The sequence below is a fragment of the Hyperolius riggenbachi genome, chromosome 5 (genome assembly GCF_040937935.1).
Source record: "Hyperolius riggenbachi isolate aHypRig1 chromosome 5, aHypRig1.pri, whole genome shotgun sequence".
Lineage (NCBI taxonomy): Eukaryota > Metazoa > Chordata > Amphibia > Anura > Hyperoliidae > Hyperolius > Hyperolius riggenbachi.
In genome coordinates, this window is record NC_090650.1 from 31,509,876 (window position 1) to 31,532,394 (window position 22,519).

Sequence of the window (22,519 nt, forward strand, 5' to 3'; positions counted from 1 at the left end):
ATGTATGAGTTAAAACGTTTGTATTTAGTTTAAATTGCTGTTGGCACTTTGTGATAGTAAAGTGACTTTGCAGTTTGGACACTCGACCTCCAAAAGGTTCGCCACCACTGTCCTAATCTAATGTCCCACCATTGCTTAGTTCATGTAAACTTGTCTCCACCCACGACCACACCCACATTCTGGTTCATGACCACACCCATTGTACGGGGCGGCGCGCTACGCGCGCCGCAAGGCGTAGCTCCATTTTTTACACAACAGCAGCCCAAATGCACGCCGCCCCAATTTTTGCTCCCCACTTTTTGCCCCCCCCCCCCCCTGGAAAATTTTCTGCGGACGCCCATGCAGGCATCCTATCTAAATTGATAAGATCAATAGAATCCTCAACATGACATAAAGCAGACTCTAGTGATGAAGAGACATCGTAAATTCCGAATTCAAATGGTAACAGGCCTGGTTACATGCACCATTAATTCTAAGCTTAAGAGAATTGTGGCATTTAAAGCCAGCACCTGAAAGCAAATAAAATGAATAGTGACAGTGAATTCCATCTTACACAGCATATGGCACAAAAAAGAATGAAAAGATAGAAAAATTTAAATTAAAAGAATTGTGGCATTTAAAACCCATATGATATATTTAACTGACATTTTTTTTAAATCAAAACAACCAACAATTTATACAGGAAAATCATGACGATTAACAAGGTTGCCCAAACTTTTGCATCCCACTGTAGATAGGAAGAAAGTACTGTATACAAGATCTCACCTACTGTATATGATCATCTACACTCAGCGCTCAGTCAGCAGATGTAGAGGAACTGTGGGGAAAAAGTAGGATAATTCCAGAGGTGCCAAGCGTACATTGGACCTGTTTAAGTGTATTACTCCTACTGTTGAATGCCTGATGAAGCGGGATTGTGCCCGTGAAACGCGTTGCGATCTGTTCTTTGGAGTATGTGAATAAATTATTTGTTCTAAACTGACATTTCAAAGTCCATTTTTGAGTGGCTGGTCCACCGCCGCCACCCGAATTTTTTTAAACTTTTTAATTAATATCTTTTATCCTATTGGCGCCTCTGTACATCTTACTAGGATAATTGTTTGCCTTGCTCAGTGCTTCCTCTGTGTGCATTAATGTCTGTCTCTCTGTACTGAGCAACAGGAATTTCCTGCTAATAACTTGTTATAACACTTTGATATACCCAGTAATTGTTGTATTTATTATCACTTATTTAAAAAACACTATGATACCATGGATTACACCTTATAGGACCACAGACACTTTTAGGTGTAGGCCATCTAGGCAGATGTCTAGGGCATCTCCTGCTGAAAGGGGGCATCTCAGGGGTATAAGAAGCAGGGGGGTTTGCTAGGATCTGAGCAGATCCAGGACACCTTCTGGCACCAGCAAAGGAGAATATGTGTATTGCACACAAAGTCAGTATGGTGTGACAGATTGCACTGTAACGACATATACAGTAGTAGAATGTAATATACTATTCAGGATATCAAATTTTATGTTTATTATTCTGATTTCAGCATCAGAAACACTTTTTATACCTGTATATTGCTGTATACTGGTATGTAGCCCCCACCAGTGATGCTTAGCCTAGGCTATGATGTCACTAAGCCTTTTCCAGCCAGCGCACTCTGTTTCTACTCACTTTGGAACGCAGAACAAACAAACATTCCACAGATGCTTTGATGCTCCTTACCAGCCATAATGTCGCCATCCGTGATACATTTAAATAGGAACTCTACCAGTGGCATCTTAAGGGGGTGGCGGCAGGAGTGCCCCACCTCCCCCCAGCAGGCAGGGAGGGTGACAGTCGGCCCCCTGCAGTCGGGGGTTACCGCTGCTCAGAACCCCTCTGGTCCTGGCTACACCTATTCCTGGCTATCTATACTGGCTACACCTATTCCTGGCTATCTATACTGGCTACACCTATTCCTGGCTACCTATACTGGCTGCACCTATTCCTGGCTACCTATACTGGCTGCACCAATTCCTGTCTACGTATACTGGCTGCACCTATTCCTGGCTATCTATACTGGCTACACCTATTCCTGGCTATACCTATTCCTGGCTATCTATACTGGCTACACCTATTCCTGGCTACCTATACTGGCTGCACCAATTCCTGTCTACGTATACTGGCTGCACCTATTCCTGGCTATCTATACTGGCTGCACCTATTCCTGGCTATCTATACTGGCTGCACCTATTCCTGCCTATCTATACTGGCTGCACCTATTCCTGCCTATCTATACTGGCTGCACCTATTCCTGGCTGTCTATACTGGCTGCACCTATTCCTGGCTGTCTATACTGGCTGCACCTATTCCTGGCTGTCTATACTGGCTACACCTATTCCTGGCTATCTATACTGGCTACACCTATTCCTGGCTATCTATACTGGCTACACCTATTCCTGGCTATCTATATTGGCTACACCTATTCCTGGCTATCTATATTGGCTACACCTATTCCTGGCTATCTATACTGGCTACACCTATTCCTGGCTATCTATATTGGCTACACCTATTCCTGGCTATCTATACTGGTTGCACCAATTCCTTGCTATCTATACTGGCTGCACCAATTCCTGGCTATCTATACTGGCTGCACCAATTCCTGGCTATCTATACTGGCTGTACCTATTCTTGGCTATCTATACTGGCTGTACCTATTCCTGGCTATCTATACTGGCTGTACCTATTCCTGGCTATCTATACTGGCTGTACCTATTCCAGGCTGTACCTATTCCTGGCTACACCTATTCCTGGCTGCACCTATTCCTGTCTACCTATACTGGGGGCAACTATACCAAGCTACCTATACTGGGGACAAGTATTCCAGGCTACCTATACTTGTGGCAACTATTCCAGGCTACCTATACTGGGGGCAACTATTCCAGGCTACCTATTCTGGGGGCAACTATCAGTGCAGTTTCTAGGCTAAAATGCACCCAGGGCGAGGGTGTAAAAATTGCGCCCAAACCCCCCCGCCCCCGGAGCAAGGTATGGGTGTCCGCAGTATAGGTTAGCCAGGTCTAGTTGCACTTAGTATAGGTCTCCTCAGTATAAGTAGCCAAGAATAGGTACCCCACTATAGGTAGCCAGGCATAGGTGAGCCAGTATAGTTGGCCCCGCTATAGGTTAGCCAGGTAGGTGCCTCCAGTATAGGTAGCCAGTATAGTTGCCCCCAGTATAGGTTAGATAGGCAGGCGCCCCCGGTATAAGTTAGATAGGTAGGTGCCCCAGTACAGGTTAGCTAGGTGGGTGCCTCTAATATAGGTAGCCAGAATAGTTGCCCCCAGCATAGGTTAGATAGGTAGGTGCCCCCAGTATAGGTTATTTAGGTAGGTGCCTGCAATATAGGTAGCCAGTATAGTTGCCACCTGTATAGGCTAGCTAGGTGGGTAGGTGCCCCCAATACAGGTTAGATAAGTGCCCCCAGTATAGGTTAGATAGGTAGCTGCCCCGCCAGTATAGGTTAGATAGGTAGCTGCCCCCCAGTATAGGTTAGATAGGTAGGGGCTACTCAGTATAGGTTAGATGGGTAGCTACCCCCCAGTATAGGTTAGATTAGGTAGCTGCCCCCCAGTATAGGCTAGATTAGACAGGTGCCCCCCAGTATAGGTTTGATTAGGTAGCTGCCCCCCCCAGTATAGGTTAGATAGGTAGGTGCCCCCCAGTATAGGTTAGATTAGGTAGCTGCCCCCCCCCCAGTATAGGTTAGGTAGGTGCCCCCCAGTATAGGTTAGGTAGGTGCCCCCCCAGTATAGGTTAGATTAGGTAGCTGCCCCCCAATGTAGGTTAGATTAGGTAGCTGCCCCCCAGTGTAGGTTAGATAGGTAGCTGCCCCCCAGTGTAGGTTAGATTAGGTAGGTGCCCCCCCGTATAGGTTAGATAGGTAGCTGCCCCCCAGTGTAGGTTAGATAGGTAGCTGTCCCCCAGTGTAGGTTAGATTAGGTAGGTGCCCCCCAGTATAGGTTAGATAGGTAGCTGCCCCCCAGTGTAGGTTAGATAGGTAGCTGTCCCCCAGTGTAGGTTAGATTAGGTAGGTGCCCCCCAGTATAGGTTAGATAGGTAGCTGCCACCCAGTATAGGTTAGATTAGGTAGCTGCCCCCCAGTGTATGTTAGATTAGGTATGTAGGTTAGATAGGTAGCTGCCCCCCAGTGTAAGTTAGATTAGGTAGCTGCCCCCCAGTGTAGGTTAGATAGTAGGTTAGATAGATAGCTGCCCCCCAGTGTAGGTTAGATAGGTAGCTGCCCCCCAGCGTATGTTAGATTAGGTATATAGGTTAGATAGGTAGCTGCCCCCCAGTGTAGGTTAGATTAGGTAGGTGCCCCCCAGTATAGGTTAGATAGGTAGCTGCCCCCCAGTGTAGGTTAGATTAGGTAGGTGCCCCCCAGTATAGGTTAGATAGGTAGCTGCCCCCCAGTGTATGTTAGATGAGGTAGGTGCCCCCAGTATAGGTTAGATAGGTAGCTGTCCCCTATAATGGAGGGGGGAGCCGGAGCCACGGGGAGGGCAGCCCGACCTCTCCCTCCCTCTCCTGGGCCGCCCTCCATGCTACCCCCTTAGATGCAGAGTGAGCAGCCAGGAAGCGCTGTTTACAACTCACCTCCCTGGCTCCAAGCGCTGCTCTCTCGCCGGCGGTCTTCTCCTATCTGCCTACACGCTGATACACACGCTGCTTCCGGCTAAACAGGAAGCAGCGTGTGTATACGCGTGTATACAGAGAGGAGACAGGCGGCGAGAGAGCAGCGCTTGGAGCCAGGGAGGTGAGTTGTAAACAGCGCTTCCTGGCTGCTCACTCTGCATCTGAGGGGGGAGCACGGAGGGCGGCCCAGGAGAGGGAGGGATAGGTTGGGCTGCCCTTCCCGCGGCTATGGCTCCCCCCACCATTACAGCGCCCCCCTCCCAACAGCGCCCCGGGCGGCGGCACGCCCCGCACGGCCCTAGAAACGGGCCTGGCAACTATTTCAGGCTACCTATTCCTTGCATTATCCACTGTATCGCACTTAGCATGCCGGACTCACTTTTTTTTTTGGGGGGGGGGGGACATTTAATACCCATCGGGTATCAGATGCCCTAGGTACACCACCGAACCCTTCTGAGTACAACTTAATGAATACAATTACTTTTTTTTTTTTTTTTACAATGCTAATTTATAAAATATTTCGTCAGCAATTGCCCATTGTAAAATCTTTCCTCCCTGATTTAAATTTATCACAGGTGGCGACATTTTCAGTGCTGACTGGTGCATCTCTGCGGAATATTTGTTTACTGTATGCCCCAAAGCCAGTAGAAATAACACCTGGTCTCCCAGAAAGCTCTGGGAGGAGCATTCTGCATAGTAAAAAGCCTAGGCTAAGCAGCACTGGGAGGGCGGAGCTACATACCAATATACAGCAATATATAGATATAGGAAGCACTCCTGATGCTGAAACCAGGGTAATTACCATAAAAGTAAGTATCCTGAATCATTTAGTACATTCTACTATATGCCTCTGGAGTTCCTCTTTAAGAATGTAAATCAAGGAGAAGAAACATTTTACAACAGGCAAACACTGACTGGATAATTAATAAAGTAATATTGTAAAAATAAGCTATTTTATTAATGGAGTTATATTTAGTTAAAGGGAAGGTTCAGGGACGCTACAAGAAAACTAAAAATACACATCCACTTACCTGGGGCTTCCTCCAGCCCGTGGCAGGCAGGAGGTGCCCTCGGCGTAGTTCTGAGCCTGCGCAGTACAGCCCGGAGGACGTCCGATGACGTCAGCGCGCCAGTGTGGAACGCACAATGGAGCGCAGAAGAGGCCCGACCTGGCCGCCGGCCTGGCCAGGTCGGGTCAGCCAACGGAGACCACCGGGAGCCTGCGGAGCGGCGCCGAGGGCACCTCCTGCCTGCCACGGGCTGGAGGAAGCCCCAGGTAAGTGGATGTGGATTTTTTTTTTTTGTAGCGTCCCTGAACCTTCCCTTTAAGTCAGAAAGATTGAATTGAATTTATATGAGTTATATTTAGTTAAGTTCTTCTTTGACACCACAAGGAAGTGTAACTTCTCCCCAGGCCACAATATCACGACTTCCTATGGAAAAATATATTTACTTGTAAATATTTAAACGAAAGATAACCAATTGAGAACACCTAGGGTTTCAGGCCCGGTTCACACTGGCAAAAAAAAAAGGTACATTCGCAGATCCTAACGGAACGGATCCAATGTTAAAGTGGACCTGAACTTAGAACTTCCTCTCTGCTCTAAAAGATATACAACAGCACAATAACCTTTAAACAAAAAACATTTCTTTGTTACAGCTGATACAAATCCTGCAATCAATCTGCCCTGTTTCTACTTCCTGATTCATGGAAGCAGACATATTGTTTACAGCCTGTGCTTTCAAATGAGCTTATCTGCCATCTCTGCCATGGTAGGCATGTGACACAGGGAAGAGATCAAATTACAACTTGTGATTAGACACAGATGAGCGGGAATTAGACAGGCTAAACTCTGTAAATGCACACAGGGTACATTTCTCTCGTTTTTCCTTCTGTCCGGTGCAAGAGTTCAGGTCCACTTTAACCTATGGATCCGTTCACATTGGTCTGTTAGAACGGATCCGCTCCGCACAATCTGCTGAAAGGACCGCCAGTTTGGTGCTGCAGCAATTATTCCGGACCGCAGAGCCCAACAGGACGGAGACGGAAGCCGAAACGCTGCATTGGGGGAAATGAGAAAATGGAATGTTTCTTCACACTAGTGAAGAAAGGGACCATTCTAGACAGCAAAAATCCACTTTGGGGATGGGGGTCGGGGGGGCGGGTTGCGGGGAAACGGAACGCAAGCAGCGGAACGGGAACTGAATGAAAAAGGATCCAATCAACCTGTAACAGATCCGTTTTCACTGATCCGTTTACCACTGAACGCCAATGTGAACCAGGTCGTATTCAAAAAGTTTGACCTGAGCTGCGCTACAATGTGCATGCATTACCACCAGGTATTGCAGACTTCTGCACATGTAATTCACTTGAAGTGAGAGGGATAAGGAGGCTGTGTCATATTTATTTCCTTTTAAACAATACTGGTTGTCTGGCTGCCATGCTAATCTTCTGACTTACCCTGAACTAGCATGCAGACTAGACTTTATTTGCTCATTTATTTGATTGTTTCATATGTGTGACTCAGACACTACTACTGATGCATGAAAGACCAACAGTACTGGCTGGCAAAAGGAATTGTTTAAAATAAATATGGCAGCCTCCATATATCCTTGTCAGTTCAGGTGAATAGGCGTGTGCAGTAGTCTGCAGTACCCAGGGGCGTAACAATAGGGGATGCAGCCCCTGCACCCACGGTGAGGCCCGGGGCACCTCTGGGGCCCGCTCAGGGACGTTTTGGGAGGGACAGGAGGGGTCGCAGCATGAGTTGAGAGCATTGCACATCAGTGGGGAGGGGGGACAGTCCCCGCCCCCCCCCCCCACACACACACCTTGGGCTTTCCCCTCAGTGCGCTCCCCTCTGGCGTAAATCATCAGTGGCAGCCATAGCCGGCCTTTGATATGAGCGAAGGGAGCGGTCGCTCAGGGCGCCGGCTTCCAAGGGGGCGCCTATAGCTGGTTACCTATACTGAGGGCACCTACACCTGATTTCCTATACTGAGGGCACCTATAGCTGGCTACCTTTACTGAGGGCTCCAACACCTGGCTACCTATACTGGAGGCACCTATGCCTGGCTACCTATGGGGGGATGGAGACCTTCAACTGACTTGCTATACTGGGGGCACCTATGCTTTGCAACCTATATTGAGGGCACCCACACATGAGATCCTATACTGGGGGCACCTATACCTGGCTACCTACCTATACTGAGTCTGAGGGCGTTTTGGGGGGGGTGTGCACTGCGGTTATAACGCGTGGTGCAAATTGTCAGTGCTGTGCTATCATTCTAAATGGGGGGGAGGCGGCTAACTGTTCCACTGATTGTTTTTATTCATATTCCTGAAAGGTTCTAGCCTTCATTGTTAAGTGTATTCAGGATAATGCACTCTTTCCATCCATTCATGGTTATTAATAGTATTTTTTCTATTATACATACGTGACGTGTCACAGAGATCTGAGCATTTGGCATGATGTGTCACAACGTCAAAAAGGTTGGGAACCACTGTCCTAGGAGATATCTCAGGAGAAAAGGGGAATTGCATATGGGCCTGTGTATGTATACGTGCGTGCGTGTGTGTGCGCGCACGTGGGAAGAGGATGAAGGGGGGGCACAAAAATCAAGTTTAAACAGGAAGTAATGTGAAGCACTTACAGATCGAAGATCTCCGCGGTGGATAGAGGTATGTGCCTGCTGCCACTGATGATTTATGCAGGAGGGGAGCGCACTGAGGGGAGAGCCCAAGGTGGGGGGGGGGTACTGTCCCCTCTCCCTGCTTATGTGCAATGCTCTCCCCTAATGCTGCGACCCCTCCTGCCCCCCCAAAACGGCCCTGAACAGGCCCCCGGGGGGGTGGGGCATCCAAATTCTTGCAGGGGGCCCGGGGACTTCTAGTTACGACAATAGCAGTACCTGGTGGTAATGCATACCGATGAAGCTTAGTTGTTGCACCAGCTGTTTGCACTTGCTCAGGTACCGTAGGTTAGTAAGATTTTCAAGGAGATGAAGAAATTCAAGTCAGTGGAAAGCCAAAAATGAAACCAGTATGTTGTGATCAAGGGACTTGCGTCGCCAGGCAGCGCCTGCACAGTCTTCACCAACCCTCCTGACCAGGAAGTTGCTTGGGGGGGGGGTTCCTTACACCATAACGAAGGGGGGAGCAATGGGCATGAGGAGAGCCTCTTACACATTCCTGCTCCCCCCATTTTTAAAGTTTCATCAGAACTAATGTATCCTTTAAGACGACACTGCCTATTTGTGTTGTTTGCAGAGATATTCATAAAGATACAGAGGCGTATCTGGAAGGGTGCAGACACGGCACGTGCCTCAGGCGTGTCAGACTTTTATTATGTTATAATCATTGCTGCAAATGTTTCATTGCTTTCATTCGTATGAGAGTGGTGGCTGCCATATTTATTTCCTTTTAAACAATACCAGTTGCATGGAAATCCTGCTGATCTTTCTGGTCACTAGGGTCTAAATTACACACCTGAAACAAGCATGCAGCTACAGGGGCGTATCTGGGTAATATAGAGTCTATGGCAAACACTGAAATTGCGCCCCCTCCCACCCCCCAGTCAGAGCCCTCTTCCCCTCTAAAAACAGCCTCCATTCCTGCGTACGTGTGTTATGATTGCTGTGTTTTGGCTCGGGATATTGCTGAAGTTACTTTTTTCTTCTTATTCACTCTCTGTCCTCTTTTCTAACACTAAGCTAAGTGAGCTCTACATACATACATTAAGTAGCCATGTTCCCCATATAACAGAATTAATCTGATCTGAGTTATGGGGAGACACAGGGGCAGGCATGGCAGCGCAGCACAGAAGGAGACGTGGCACCCATGTTGCTGTGGCGCCTATGGCATGAGCCATGCTTGCACCCCTCTAGATACGCCTCTGTGCAGCTAATCTTGTCAGATGTGTTATAGACATTTGATCCGCATGCTTTTTCAGAGTCTATACAGTAGCTTAGGCAGGGATCACACTTGTTTTTCAGTTTTCGGCTCGCCTTTTTCTGCATATGATTTCTGTACACCAAGTGTGTTTCTATGCAGAAAAACCACGTGCGTTTTTTTTTCACAACAACTAATGTAATTGATACAGAAAACTGACAAAATGTGCAGAATTATTATGCAGAATGTCAGTTTTTTTTTCTGCGCAAGAAAAACATATTAAGTTGATTAACATGAGTTCTCAGTTTTTCTGTGCAGAAAACGCGTATGAAAACAGTCTAGTATGTTCCCTGCCTTAAAGTATTAGAGGCAGAGAATCAGAAGGATAGCCTCATTTATTTCATAGTGACTGTTACATTCTGGTATTTGTGTGTGCGCACGTGTTGTGATTGCATGAAGGGGTTATCCTGTCCAAAAAGGTTAGACAGGATGCGTGTGTGTGTGTGTGTGTGTGTGTGTGTGTGTGTGTGTGTGTGTGTGTGTGTGTGTGTGTGTGTGTGTGTGTGTGTGTGTGTGTGTGTGTGTGTGTGTGTGTGTGTGTGTGTGTGTGTGTGTGTGTGTGTGTGTGTGTGTGTGTGTGTGTGTGTGTGTGTGTGTGTGTGTGTGTGTGTGTGTGTGTGTGTGTGTGTGTGTGTGTGTGTGTGTGTGTGTGTGTGTGTGTGTGTGCGCGCGCGTGCGTGTGTGTGTCTAGCACGGCAGTGAAAAGCCGATTTGCATGTGCTAACATGCGCGCAAACTCTTCACGCGCAAAGTATCGTGATATGCAGTGACTTTATGTGATAATGATACTTAGCACGCAAAGTCACTGCAGATCACGAGAATTTGACTTATTACTGTATATATTTCATTATGCAATGCTCGACTTTTGCGCGCGCCACATTTTTGCGCGCCGCACATGTTAATGTAAGCACCATTCATAATTTCATTACCAAACTCTATCTACTGAGCGGGCAAAGCGCTATTGATTTCAATGGCATACCGCACTTAGCGCGCAATGCGTAACGCCGACATAAACTTTGCACGAGCAAACTACTTAGCACACACGTTTGCACGTGCAAAGCCTTAACACGTGATAACTGAGTTATCTCGGTTTAGTGAATCACGCCCTATGTATCTTTTCTTTGAGGAAATAGGACTTTGTACAGAATTTGGATGGGATGCCATTGTTACACATCTGCTAGGTTTGCTTTCGTACTGCCCATGGTAGCCTGTATGTTTTGAGATCCTAGAAATGCACCTGCAGGTTATATGGTGGGAAGGGGGGAGCGTTTCACACCTACCCTGAGAAGCTATTTAGCCTACAAACTGCCCTGGGGGTTATTCTCCAGGTCCCAGACCTTGATCCACCACTTGATGGCAGTCTGGCTCTTGTTGTGTTGATCGCAGACTTTGGCCTGTGTTGTTTGCAGTCTTGTCAGCTTGCTTGAAGAGTCAACTGACTAGCTGCTGCCAGCCACACCTCTATTTATAGACTTGGCTGAAGCCATGTAATGAATTATTCAGAATGACATAATTTATGCTAAATTGATGCACACACTTTTAGTCATTGACATAATTAGGTGCTAAATTATCACAAAATGTTTTCTTATTGCTGTTATGCTGGGTACACACAATGCAAGTTCCTGTCCGATAGGTGGGTGATCGGACAGGACAAACTGCTCCCGATTGATAAAGGGATTGATTTTCCCATGATAACTTAGCAAAATCCCTTTCTTGATCGAAAATGGATCGGACATGTCGAAAAATTAACGATCGCGTGGAAAATTGCATCGTGTGTTCCCAGCATAAGTCATTACATACACATACCTCCCAACTTTTTGACAAAAGAGGGACACTTAAGCCACGCCCCTGCCACACTCCTAACCATGCCCCTGACACACAAGTACCTAATGACTGCCCCACACCAATGGGCGTGGCCTCGGCAACAGCCCCTGGACCGCCTACCGCCAATTGGCGTCAGGTCCTGGGGCCGGCTACTGCAGGAGATCGCAGGCAGGCTGCACGCGCATCTCCTGCTTGAGGGGCGGAGCTCCGCCCTGCCTTCAGTCTCCGATCGGCGCTCAGGAGGCTGTTAGACAGTGAAACCGCCGTCTTTTCACTAAGTACAATGCTGTGATCTGCAGCAGCGCTGTACTGGGGACAGCCGTGTGACACGGCTGTCCCCCTGCCACACAGGAGAGTGATCGGCTGTCATAGGCTGGAGGGAGGGAGGGAGGGAGCAGGGGAGAAATAAATAAATAAATTGAACATTTTATTTAAAAAAACATAACAAAAATATTTATATAAACAAAAATAAACACAGATGGGGAGCAGTCAGACCCCCACCAACAGAGAGCTCTGTTGGTGGGGAGAAAAGGGGGGGGGGGAATCACTTGTGTGCCGAGTTGTGCGGCCCTGCAGCTTGGCCTTAAAGCTGCAGTGGCCTATTAAAGGAGTTATCAGGCAATATACAGAAAATAAGTGTTACTTACCCAGGGCTTCCTCCAGCCCCAATCTCTCAGCATGTCCCTTGCCGTGGCGGTGATTGACAGCACCGCTTGCGCAGGCGCAATACAGGCTGACCTGGAGGTCGGCCTGACGTCATCGCCGGGGACCCGGAGGGAGCTGTGGCGAATGGCTGACTGCAGAGATGCGGCGAGGGACATGCTGGGAGATTGGGGCTGGAGGAAGCCCTGGGTAAGTAACACTTATTTTCTGTATATTTCCTGATAACTCCTTTAAGCAAAAACCAGCCTGGTCTTTAGGGGGTTTAGCACTGTAGTCCTCAAGTGGTTAAAGGATGGGAATAAAGTTTAGAGCCAATTAAACACATTTTTTGGTAGAAAAAATAAATATGTTCAGTCCTGAAAGAGGGACAAATGAGGAAGAAAGAAGGACAGAGGGGCTGGGCTCCCAAAGAGAGACTGTCTCTCCATAAGAGGGACAGTTGGGAGCTATGCATAAAGTAGAGTCAACAAAATGCTAAAACATTAGATAAAACAAGATAAAATCCCCAAAAGAAGGGTTTTTTTTTACATCAACTCCATAGTAACTTACTAAGCTTGGAGCAAGTAAATAGAGGATACCGTCAGTGGGGAATAGTTGAATATCAGTGTTATAAACAATTATTATATGCACACAGTTTGCTGGTTGCTTTTGCAATTTCCTGTGATAGAAAAGAGAACCTACATTTTAACATTAAGGCTACTTTCCCACCAAGACGTTGCGTTTTAGGGGACGTTATGGTTGCATAACGTGCCCCTAACGCAAAGCATGGTGGTGTTGAAGTTGGACGTCAGATTGAGTCGCGTTATGCAGCTCTCAAAGCAGCCGCTCCAGGATAGTGATGGGAAGTCCGGATCTTTTTAAGGATTCAGATCATTTGAATCGGATCATTGAAAAGATCTGGATCTTTGAACCAAATTCTTTGAATCATTTTACTAGGGAAGCAGACTGGGGGTGAAATGACTAGCAGGACAGGACTTTCCCTGCACTGTAAATTCTGTATGTTCCGGGTTTCTTCCAGAGAGACATCCACTGTGAACCTAACTCACAAAAAAGATCCAGATCAAATGAACGATTCATTCATGATCCGGACAACACTACCAGTCCCCCCAAGAGTCACCACAGTGCAGTGAATATTAATTAGCCATGTGGCTAGTCACTGAGCATGTGCAAACAATCTAACACAGCTCTATAGGGGTATAACATACACCATGCTGCACTTTCATTTAACGTGCAGCGTTATACCCTAACGCAACGTGGGCACTGTGAACAGTACATTGATTTTACAGTGCTGTGAGTTAGGCTGCGTTACTGGCTGCTGTAACGTGGGACTTTAACGTCCCACTGTGAAACCAGCCTAAATATAAGAAATATATCAATTTAAATGATGGTCAATGAACACAATTTTCAGATGAAAAATGCATATATTTACACAGATCTGTTCATTGGTCTTAAAAAATGGGGAAGAGAGAGGGACAGAGGGTTTGGTCCCTTTCGAAAAAGGGACAGTTGGGAGCTACCTTTACAGCTGTGTTTGGAGCTCTGTGTGACCGAGGAGCTCACACAGAGTGTCCAGGCACTTGCGCCGGGGGCTACGGAGGATAGCAGGGGTGCCCTCTCTTGCTCGTCTTGCTACGGACTCCTAGTTCCTCCACAGTCATCGGGTAAGTCTGTATGTGTGGTAACCCCCCCTTCCCGGATACTTCTCTACTCCTGTGAGGGGAAAAACACTGAAATCCTCCACTCCAGGGTGCTGTCTGGCTTGTGAGAGCTCAGTTGTCATGGAAACCTGTTGGCGACTGAGAAAGACAAACTACGGGATCTGTTAACAGTGACATCTGTGGTCCAGTGATGGCTGGGATTAAAGGGAGACTCTGCTTTTGGCTTTGAGAAAAACACAGTGCTGCCAGCCTGGTTCTGTATACTGAAAGTATGAATGGCAAACAGCTTGATTATTTTGGCCCCCTACGGTTTTTCAAAAGGTTTCCAGACATCAAGCAATGTTAATTTTATCGAATCCCATGAAAATCGATGCCACAACAAGCATGCTTGATCAATGATTCAATCGATTTTGGGGCGAAATTGGTTGAGCATGCTGGAAAATCTGGGTCCAACATGGTTGATCTGGCGCATGCTGGCAACAGCATGCGTATGCAATGGACCTGGCCGTTGTCTCCCCCCCTCCCCCCCAAGTGTAAAATGTCCCTCCTGGCACCCGTATGCAGTGTAAATTCTCAGCTGTCTCACTGTCACCCCGTGTGGCAACAGGCATGCAGCGCTATGGGCTGTCAATCTACTGCCCCTCCCGACATGCCACCAATCAACATTTTCCATCCAGTACGTTTGACCGTTCCAATCAATTTTTGGCTGAAATTGATTGAATTAGCAATCAGTATGAGAATGAGTAATGAGAAAAATGGACTAGTGTATGGTCACGTTTAGTCCCAAAGGTGAACTGGGCCTAATGTGCACCAATTAGTTAGTTGGCTAAAAGTTCCAGTACATGGGGGGTATTTCTCACTAAACTCATTTCATGAAGTTTCAAAAGTCTATTAGTGAAGATACTGACCTTCTCAGTCACCCACAGGCAGATAAAATAAAAGGAGGCTTTTTTAAACACAGGCACCACAGAGCCAGGGGGGACACAGGGGCCACTGGTCACACTGAAAGGGGGTATGGGGACAGATTAGAGGGTTCATGGCTGCATGTGGGGTCCTGGAGCAGTTATTGGCTGCACTTAGGGGCTAAGAGGGAATAATGGCTAAAATACCTTATGCAGTGCAGCTGTTAACGCCTTCTGGTCTCCAAGTGCAGCCAGGGGCGAGCCTGGGGTGCCTGGCACCTGGGTGCAAGATTTTCTCTGGCGCCTATGGGAGTGGTTAAATTTACCGCGCCCAACCACATAACCACACCAGTGTCCTGCCTAATCACACCCACACCTTCCACCTCTTTCCGCATGCATGTGATACCCCATTCCTACCCCTCTTCCATGGGCTTGCTCCTGGCTGGCTTTGGCTTCCTGCGAGTCTGCTAGTCTCTGGACTGACTCAGGCTGAGAGGCTCTGCGAGTGCGACGCAGTCACACACTGCGTATTTATGGCTGCCTGCGGCCACCCTACTCTCGCTGTCGTAGGCTCCTCCCCCCGCCAAGCCCAAGCGTGAGGTGGGCTGCCTGTATCTTTCCCGTTGCGCCGCGCAACCTGCCAGTGTTGCCAACCTTTCACGTTATTTTTTTACTGACAAATACCTAAAAATTTACTGACAAAAGATTATTTTTACTGACAAAATTTCCCCACTAAATGCACATAAGAGACAGCTTTTCCCCATGTAAATGCACATAAGAGACCGCTTTTCACCAGCAAATGCACATAACAAGAGACCGCTTTTCACCAGCAAATGCACATAACAAGAGACCGCTTTTCACCAGCAAATGCACATAACAAGAGACCGCTTTTCACCAGCAAATGCACATAACAAGAGACCGCTTTTCACCAGCAAATGCACATAACAAGAGACCGCTTTTCACCAGCAAATGCACATAACAAGAGACCGCTTTTCACCAGCAAATGCACATAACAAGAGACCGCTTTTCACCAGCAAATGCACATAACAAGAGACCGCTTTTCACCAGCAAATGCACATAACAAGAGACCGCTTTTCACCAGCAAATGCACATAAGAAGACAGCTTTTCACCAGCAAATGCACATAAGAAGACAGCTTTTCACCAGCAAATGCACATAAGAGAGATTTTCACCAGTAAATGCACATAATGACAAACAGACAGTGTCCCCAGAATATATAGCCAGGGATATATGTCCCCAGGATAGGTAGCCAGGGGGTATATGCGCCCAGGATAGGTAGCCAGGCGGTATACGCGCCCAGGATAGGTAGCCAGGGGGTATACGCGCCCAGGATAGGTAGCCAGGGGGTATACGCGCCCAGGATAGGTAGCCAGGGGGTATGTGCGCCCAGGATAGGTAGCCAGGGGGTATGTGCGCCCAGGATAGGTAGCCAGGGGGTATGTGCGCCCAGGATAGGTAGCCAGGGGGTATGTGCGCCCAGGATAGGTAGCCAGGGGGTATGTGCGCCCAGGATAGGTAGCCAGGGGGTATGTGCGCCCAGGATAGGTAGCCAGGGGGTATGTGCGCCCAGGATAGGTAGCCAGGGGGTATGTGCGCCCAGGATAGGTAGCCAGGGGGTATGTGCGCCCAGGATAGGTAGCCAGGGGGTATGTGCGCCCAGGATAGGTAGCCAGGGGGTATGTGCGCCCAGGATAGGTAGCCAGGGGGTATGTGCGCCCAGGATAGGTAGCCAGGGGGTATGTGCGCCCAGGATAGGTAGCCAGGGGGTATGTGCGCCCAGGATAGGTAGCCAGGGGGTATGTGCGCCCAGGATAGGTAGCCAGGGGGTATGTGCGCCCAGGATAGGTAGCCAGGGGGTATGTGCGCCCAGGATAGGTAGCCAGGGGGTATGTGCGCCCAGGATAGGTAGCCAGGGGGTATGTGCGCCCAGGATAGGTAGCCAGGGGGTATGTGCGCCCAGGATAGGTAGCCAGGGGGTATGTGCGCCCAGGATAGGTAGCCAGGGGGTATGTGCGCCCAGGATAGGTAGCCAGGGGGTATGTGCGCCCAGGATAGGTAGCCAGGGGGTATCTGTGCCCAGGATAGGTAGCCAGGTGGTATCTGCGCCCAGGATAGGTAGCCAGGTGGTATCTGCGCCCAGGATAGGTAGCCAGGGGGTATCTGCGCCCAGGATAGGTAGCCAGGGGGTATCTGCGCCCAGGATAGGTAGCCAGGGGGTATGTGCGCCCAGGATAGGTAGCCAGGGGGTATGTGCGCCCAGGATAGGTAGCCAGGGGGTATGTGCGCCCAGGATAGGTAGCCAGGGGGTATGTGCGCCCAGGATAGGTAGCCAGGGGGTATGTGCGCCCAGGATAGGTAGCCAGGGGGTATGTGCGCCCAGGATAGGTAGCCAGGGGGTATGTGCGCCCAGGATAGGTAGCCAGGGGGTATGTGCGCCCAGGATAGGTAGCCAGGGGGTATGTGCGCCCAGGATAGGTAGCCAGGGGGTATGTGCGCCCAGGATAGGTAGCCAGGGGGTATGTGCGCCCAGGATAGGTAGCCAGGGGGTATGTGCGCCCAGGATAGGTAGCCAGGGGGTATGTGCGCCCAGGATAGGTAGCCAGGGGGTATGTGCGCCCAGGATAGGTAGCCAGGGGGTATGTGCGCCCAGGATAGGTAGCCAGGGGGTATGTGCGCCCAGGATAGGTAGCCAGGGGGTATGTGCGCCCAGGATAGGTAGCCAGGGGGTATGTGCGCCCAGGATAGGTAGCCAGGGGGTATGTGCGCCCAGGATAGGTAGCCAGGGGGTATGTGCGCCCAGGATAGGTAGCCAGGGGGTATGTGCGCCCAGGATAGGTAGCCAGGGGGTATGTGCGCCCAGGATAGGTAGCCAGGGGGTATGTGCGCCCAGGATAGGTAGCCAGGGGGTATGTGCGCCCAGGATAGGTAGCCAGGGGGTATGTGCGCCCAGGATAGGTAGCCAGGGGGTATGTGCGCCCAGGATAGGTAGCCAGGGGGTATGTGCGCCCAGGATAGGTAGCCAGGGGGTATGTGCGCCCAGGATAGGTAGCCAGGGGGTATGTGCGCCCAGGATAGGTAGCCAGGTGGTATCTGTGCCCAGGATAGGTAGCCAGGTGGTATCTGTGCCCAGGATAGGTAGCCAGGTGGTATCTGTGCCCAGGATAGGTAGCCAGGTGGTATCTGTGCCCAGGATAGGTAGCCAGGTGGTATCTGTGCCCAGGATAGGTAGCCAGGTGGTATCTGTGCCCAGGATAGGTAGCCAGGGGGTATGTGCGCCCAGGATAGGTAGCCAGGGGGTATCTGTGCCCAGGATAGGTAGCCAGGGGGTATGTGCGCCCAGGATAGGTAGCCAGGGGGTATCTGTGCCCAGGATAGGTAGCCAGGGGGTATCTGTGCCCAGGATAGGTAGCCAGGTGGTATCTGTGCCCAGGATAGGTAGCCAGGTGGTATCTGTGCCCAGGATAGGTAGCCAGGGGGTATCTGTGCCCAGGATAGGTAGCCAGGTGGTATCTGTGCCCAGGATAGGTAGCCAGGGGGTATCTGTGCCCAGGATAGGTAGCCAGGGGGTATGTGCGCCCAGGATAGGTAGCCAGGTGGTATCTGTGCCCAGGATAGGTAGCCAGGGGGTATGTGCGCCCAGGATAGGTAGCCAGGTGGTATCTGTGCCCAGGATAGGTAGCCAGGTGGTATCTGTGCCCAGGATAGGTAGCCAGGTGGTATCTGTGCCCAGGATAGGTAGCCAGGGGGTATGTGCGCCCAGGATAGGTAGCCAGGTGGTATCTGTGCCCAGGATAGCTAGTGAGTGACAGGACCGCGCCCCGCCGCCGCCGCTCCCTCCTCCGCTCCCCCCTTCACCTTTCAGCAGCCCTTAGTCAGACCTCAATCAGTGGGCGACCCGACCAGGAAAAGGGCGCCGAACGCACCCGCTCTATATGCGGAAGTGATGTCACTTCCGCATATCAGTGCGGCGTGCTAGGTCCTAGCGCCCGCCCGCCTGATCGAGGTCTGACGCGGCGGCTAGAGGGAGGAGGGAGCTTGAAGCGGCGGCGGCGGCCACAGGGGGAGAGCGGGGCCGGGCGGCGCCTCTCAGAGGCAGGCGCCTGGGTGCCTTGCACCCGCAGCACCCGCCCAGGCTCGGCCCTGAGTGCAGCTATTAACTTTGGTGGATAGACTTATACTTGAGTCAATACAATATTCCAGCTTAAGAGGGTCAACTTATACACAAGGTGAACTTATATTTATATATAAATAAATATATCTAGCAGTCGAACAGATTGCTTGGACAAAAATACAAAAAACAGAGAATGATGAAAAATGTCTGAAAAGTTCAAAATACCGTGTTTGGCTGTGTCCAATAATCGATAAAGTCTTTGTGCTTAATAATTTAATATTGCATTCTGGCCAGAGTACAAATGACCTGTCGATAGGTGGAATTCTACAAATGATGAGTAAAGGATCCAGAGATCTGTTTGTACCAGACTTTTAAAGGCCTCATCCTGATGGGAGGGGCTGGCAAAAGAGCTGATGCCCTCCTTGACAGAGGGGGAAACTCCAACCCCCTTTCAAAAAGGACGAAATCTGAAAAAAAATGATCTCTCCTTGAACATAAGTCCTATCAAGTGTAAGGCTTGGTGGTGTATTCTCCACAGTCAGCATGCAACGCATGAGCTGACGTGGAGGAGGTACACACACTAGCACAAGGAAACAGGCTATCCCTAGTATAGTGGAGGGGAGGACTGACTCCAAAAGGAGATTGTGGCGCACAGATCCGACAGCCACAAACAATACTTTTGCGATAACGTCTCAGCGCAAGGTAGCGCTGAGCGCATAAACCAGAACTGAGGAGATCAGGACAGGTAGACAGAATGAACGCTTGCTAGCTAGCCGCTACTTAGTGACAGCAAGCGTCCACAACAAGACAGACTGGAATGAGGCAGCCAATGCGTTTGCAGCGATGGCGTGCCTCACAAAGACAGGACAGGATAGTCAGGAAATAGCAGGATCAAGATAGATGAACGTAACACAGACAAAAATACAACAAGTATGTTTTCCTAGCGTATTACAATTACAGCTATCAATGAAACTATTTGTAACGTCTGACTAACATATGTATATATCGGCAATGAACCGATATATGACATAAGCAGGAACACTGACTTAGACTGGAGCAATACAGGGAACAGGACTCAGATGGATTCGCTATCTCTTCGCAGAGATGAACGCAATCCACAAACGGTAACAGAACAGGATTCAGAAGGATTCGTTATCTCTTCGCAGAGATGAACGCAATCCACAAACAGAACCAGGAGCAGGGTAACTACCTCAGCACGGGTGATCACGGTACACGCAACCTACCAAAACGTGCTGGAAAGCTGACTAACTGCACACAGGATATAAACAGTTCGTGTACGTATACATCAGCGACACTGATGTATCAACGTAACACGAATACAAGGAAAATAATAAACGTGCTGGTATGCATATATATTGGCAATGAACCAATATATGATGCAAAGACCAGCAAAGTATCTTTAGAACAAGAAACACGATCGGGGGCTGAAGCGACAGCAAGACAGGCTTAAACTGAAGCTATGAAAACCAGAGGAGTCCTGCAGGAAGCAGATCTTTATACTGAGGTCATCCAATGGGAGCAGACATGCAGATTCCCACACAGGTGAATGATAATCAGTCACAAGCTGACAGCAGGGAAAGGCAGACAAAGCTATGCAGCTTGCATGGAAAGAGATCATAACTACCTGAGCTGCAGCACTACTACTTCCAGCAATACCTGCTGCAGCAGCGATCATGACATCAAGAAATTGAACGACATATTTGCATTCAGGAAGGCAGTGATTCCTAACCAGTGTGCCGCAACACATCTAGGTGTTGCGGCAGCACCGGCTATGTGTTGCTGCTTGCCACATCTCCCCGCTTTATGCCTTCCTCCTTCTGAGATCTGCCTTGTCGTATTTAGAGCAGGGCTTCAAGAAAGTGACCGCCAATATCCACAAATGCAGACAACGGCCGCCATTTTCTAGTAGCCCTGCTCTAACTATGCACGTAGCGGAGGCAGAGAAGTGGGGAGGGAGACAGCGCTGGAACACTTGGAGCTGGTCAGTAAACCACCACCAGCACATGCTACTGGGGGCTCCTACTCCTAGCTATCTATCCTGAGGGCACCTCGCTTCCTATCCTGAAGGCAGCTAAATCTCACTACCTATCTTGAGGCCACCTACACCTCGCTACCTATCCTGAAGGCACCTACACCTCGCTACCTATTCTGAAGGCACCTACACCTTGCTACCTATCCTGAGGGCACCTACACCTTGCTACCTATCCTGAAGGCACCTACACCTCGGTTCCTATCCTGAAGGCAGCTACATCTCACTACCTATCTTGAGGCCATCTACACCTCGCTACCTATCCTGAAGGCACCTACACCTTGTTACCTATCCTGAGGGGACCTACACCTCGCTACCTATCCTGAAGGCACCTACACCTCACTATCTATACTGAAGGCACCCACACCTTGCTACCTATCCTGAGAGCACCTACACCTCGCTACCTATCCTGAAGGCCCCTATACCTTGCTACCTATCCTGAGGGCACCTACACCTCGCTACCTTTCCTGAAGGCACCCACACCTTGCTACCTATCCTGAGGGCACCTACACCTCGCTACCTATCCTTGCTACCTATCCTGAGGGGCACCTACTCTTGGGGGCACCCACACCTTGCTACCTATCCCGAGGGCACCTACACCTCGCTACCTATCCTAGAGGCACCTACACCTTGCTACCTATCCTGAGGGCACCTACACCTTGCTACCTATCCTGAAGGCATCTACATCTCACTACCTATACTGAAGGCACCCACACCTTGCTACCTATCCTGAGGGCACCTACACCTCGCTACCTATCCTTGCTACCTATCCTGAGGGGCACCTACTCTTGGGGGCACCTACACCTTGCACATACTCCTGGCTACCTATCCTGAGGGCACCTATGCCTGGCTACCTATACTGAGGGCACCTAAAACTGGCTACCTATACTGAGGGCACCAACACCTGGCTACCTATACTGAGGGTACCTATACCTGGCTACCTGCCAACCTAAACTGAGTCTGAGGGCATTTTATTTGGGGGGGGTTGATGTGAGGTCTGAGCATTTGGCGTCATGTGTCACAACTTTAAAAGGGTTGGGAACTACTGCAGTAAGGCATTATGAATTCACACATAGGAAACCCGAGTATAAAACTATAGAGCATGACTGAAAACATGATTTGCTCAGCAGCTGTGCAATTACGGTAAAAAACTTTCAGTGTGTATATCAGACTGATCTTAATAGTTTCTGTAAAGATGCGTCAGCTAGCATATTCCTAGTGGCTAGAAAAAACATGAAATATGAAGTTTATGCATTTTATAGAGTTACTGTAGCAGCTGTGTGGAGAGGAGCAGAGATAACATCAGAGAGGATCTCTTTTTAAACTTCTGGTAGACAGGAGAGGTGTGAAAACCATGAAGTTTGGAGACTGTCAGGCTGGTAAGAGTGTACTGTATGAGGTTCTGTCAAATCTGATAAATACTTTTTGCCAGCAGGGGTGCTGATAAGAGATGAGAGCTGAAAGCTAATTAACTCTGTGTTCTTCTGAAAGTGATAACTGGAAAGGTTTAACCCTCTGCTCGGCTGGGACATTGTAATTGAAAAATTATTTATTCGATATGAAATATCACATGTGGCTTTTGCCTAGCTTTTAAATACAGTTTGGCAGGATATGTACATTGCACAAGTTTTTACTCGTCTTCAGTTTATTTTTTCTGGTATAATTATACCC

General features: G+C 49.1%; 1 protein-coding gene across 5 annotated transcripts in view; it reads left to right on the forward strand.

The window, feature by feature from the left end:
- Nucleotides 1-22,519, forward strand: part of LOC137518086 (diamine oxidase [copper-containing]-like) — a 146,713-nt gene that overhangs the window by 93,277 nt on the left and 30,917 nt on the right. The window contains exon 1 of one of the 5 annotated variants that reach the window (XM_068235387.1): nucleotides 13,663-13,768. The exons of 3 other annotated variants lie outside the window; for them this stretch is intronic. The gene's annotated coding sequence lies outside the window, so the exon portion shown is untranslated. Of the gene's footprint in view, nucleotides 1-13,662; nucleotides 13,769-13,937; nucleotides 14,035-22,519 lie in introns of those variants that run through there. One more of the 5 variants, XM_068235385.1, reaches the window with a different exon arrangement.